This window comes from Cyprinodon variegatus, unplaced genomic scaffold (genome assembly GCF_000732505.1).
Source record: "Cyprinodon variegatus isolate N-32 unplaced genomic scaffold, C_variegatus-1.0 Scaffold54, whole genome shotgun sequence".
Classification (NCBI taxonomy): Eukaryota; Metazoa; Chordata; class Actinopteri; order Cyprinodontiformes; family Cyprinodontidae; genus Cyprinodon; species Cyprinodon variegatus.
In genome coordinates, this window is record NW_015150507.1 from 60,058 (window position 1) to 63,488 (window position 3,431).

Genomic DNA, 3,431 nt, shown 5'->3' on the forward strand with positions numbered 1-3,431 from the left:
GTCAACAACTATTTAACAGTTCTTGTTTGACTCAGCTTTGGAATCAGTTTTGGGAGGATTAGACTTCGGGTTTTCATTGAAACGTGAGCAGGAAGAGGCTCTACACTAGAGGCCTGTGCGGGACAGATTTTTCAGTCCTGCGCCCGCCCTCTCCCACAGCGTTCAGTCCGGCTCCCGCAAAGAATTATGATTTTCAGTCCCGCTTCCACCCGCATCTGTAATAGTTTGTCCCGCTCCCGGCCGCAATTACCATATGATTCCGACATTCGCCTACTGCTCAAGGCAATTCATGTAATTAGTTTGAGGACTTAAACACGCTGTGCTTAGCTGAACAAATTACTGGCCGGTTCTTCACTGCATAGTGCATGACGCCCATTAGGTGGCATGAGCTGCTAATAATTTATGACTTCATTTTACATTTTATTCTACTCTTTAAGACACGTTTTTAGTTCGCAGGACTTCCGCTTATCACCACTCCCGCGCCGCACTGCTTTGCATTGGGTCTCGTGAGTCCCGCAGGACTCCCGCAGGAGTGCAGGGCTCTACTCTATGCTCATTAATTTTTTAAGGACATATTCGCTATTTTACCAACATGCTGTTTGTTCATACTCCCCCACCAGCTTCCTTTCACGCTTCCTACGTCACAGTCAGTTGCGCTCATTGGTCAGAGCNTTTCACGCTTCCTACGTCACAGTCAGTTGCGCTCATTGGTCAGAGCATTGGCCAATAGGCAGAGACATAATTTGAAAAACAACGGGATGTTCTCATCAACAATCTTCTGATGTCTCATTTATCTGGACCAGACTAAATTAAATGTTTAATCTCACATTTAGTCTGGTTTATCAGGCTAACATTTTGCAATAGTGTGTACATTGTGAAAAAATCTAAAGCAGTATTCTTTAGAAATTTTAAAAACACACTGAAATAATTTGATATACTCAAACCTGTTACAGTAATGTTGAGAGAACGGCTTCTTACTCCTTCATGATTTTCACACCAGTATTCTCCACTATGCCTTTCAAAGGTAAAATCAATAGTGCAGGTTGGAGCTGGGCAGACATCAGAAACATTTTCTGGACTAATTTTGTTGGGTTTTCTCATCACTCTCCATACATCCATTCCTTTGTCTCTGCCACAATTTAGACAAACAGACTCGTGCTCAAAGAACTGAAGTCTGTCTGGATAGATAATGGGAAAAGCTGTAATGATAAAAAATATCTGATAAAAACGATTATACAATCTTAATTAAAAAAAATGTGCAAACTTTTTCTTTATTAGGGCAATTTTGGTTACCCTATATTGTTTGTAAAAAAATATTTCTGCAAGATTTTTTTTAACTAATTTTAAATAATTATAACTAATTCTTAAAAACATTGTAACAATGTTAGCAAAACAAATTTAAACAAAGCAGTTTCCAACTCACCAGGTTTATTAACAGAGTAACTCTGAGCAGGTTGGGTCGACAGTAAGGCAAAAATATTCATCACTGCAGCGAGATACAAAAAAGCTGAACATTCAAAGTAAAAAAGGAGAAGTACAGAAAAAGACAAGGAAAACTTCTACTTCTGTACTCACACATTTGGATGCAGATAGCTGGGACCTTCATGACTGATGCTAACACTGACTGACTAGGGTCTGACATTTCAACTTAGGTCAAATGCAGCTCAGAACTTCCTCTTCCTGCTTGGACTACCACTCAGTTCGTCAAAGATACAGTTTCTTGAAACATAAGTGTTGCATATGCTGCTGTAGGAGTACCTGTCTTTTAAACTAAACACACAAATCTTTAGGCTTTTGTTGTGAACATATGAAAAAAATATAAAGGATAGATTTTTAAGCTCTTCGGAACTCAGCACTCTAAAAACAGCTTTGCATTGCCTTCTATTTACCTCAAGCATTTTGTTCCAGGGAGCAGGGAGGAAACAGAGGAGTTGATAAAACTCCGTGGGCAAAATTACCACCTCTTTACCAAGTCGAAAAATACTGCCACAGTCGAATGGAGGGAAGAGTTGAGGCATAATTCCATATGCTTGTTGCATTTGTATGTAAAAGTCACACAAGTTAAAAGACCTGTTAAAAAACCAACGTACAAATATAATCTTTTGATTACATTTAATGATGACCAGATGACACTTTTTGTAAATGTTATATTTGTGATAGTAGTAATCATAGTGTGTTTATCTCTTCTCATTTCTCTTGTGTAGATCAATCTGTGCAGAAAATGGGCCCTGAGGGAAAAGTTGAGCCACAACAGGCCAAAAAAACAGACAGGGCAGTGGGAAGCCTACTGCTGACACCTGGCCATGGTTTGTCCTCATGGATGAGGTATTAGGACAGGGCCCTCTATTGCCCCACCTGTCCTAATTGCCTCCATCCCTGATGACACACCAGGTGCTGCAGAGGCTGAGCAGCATCAGGGTGAAGATGAGGAAGAGAATGAGGAAGAGAAGAAGGAGTGACGAGTTGGCAGACGTAATGCAAAATGGCCGCTGAGAGGTGTGAATGTACAGATGAGCAGAGAGCGCATTCAAAATGCAGAAAAAGATGTCAAAATCAAAATGCTGGCGTCTAGAGTGACTGATCTGGAGCAGTACTCTCGTGTGAATGACATCATCATCACAGGATTGGAAACATGACATCGATCAAATGCCAGAGCCACGGCTGGGACAACTGGCGAAGATTCATTGGACGCGGAGTTAATAGCTGCGTCTCAATTCGCAGACTGCGTACTTCCGAGGACGCAGCCTACCTAGCCTACGGAGGACCCAGCCTCGGTAGGCTGCTCCGGAGGATCCTCAGCCGTTGGTAAATGGGACGGTCTAGCCTTTGGAGCACTTCCTGGTTACGTCACGACGTCATCACGTCTACACAAAGCCCGGGAAAAACCGCGCCATTAATCAGACGATTGATTGATCTAGCGAAATGGAAACTGCAATTTTTACTTTATTTTATATTATTTACCTGATGATGGAGGAGGAGAGTCGGATTCGGCGGCAGCAAAACCAGTGACAAATATATTTGAGGCTGGTAGAGCGCAGTGGAGAGGTAACATTTACCTTTATTATTTTCCCCCACTAGGGTCTGCTAATGATCAGAATATACCAGTTATTTATCAAACACTTGTCAGCAGATTGATGAATATCATTTAATATCAAATTTTAAATATATATTTATAAGACTTGGTATAAGCTTGTTTGTAACTTTAGTAATTTGAATTGAATAGTTAAATGTTTACAATCCTTGTAAATAACTGACTTAAATCACCACTTTCACTATCACTAAGGTTGTGTGGAGAAGGCAAACTGTATTATTGAGAAATAAATCCTTATTTGTCTAAATTGTTATCCACTTACTGCCTGATTTTATTTGCAATTATATACCAGAAAAATAATACAGGTAAAATCAATATAAAAACAAAAAAAAAGTTAAAT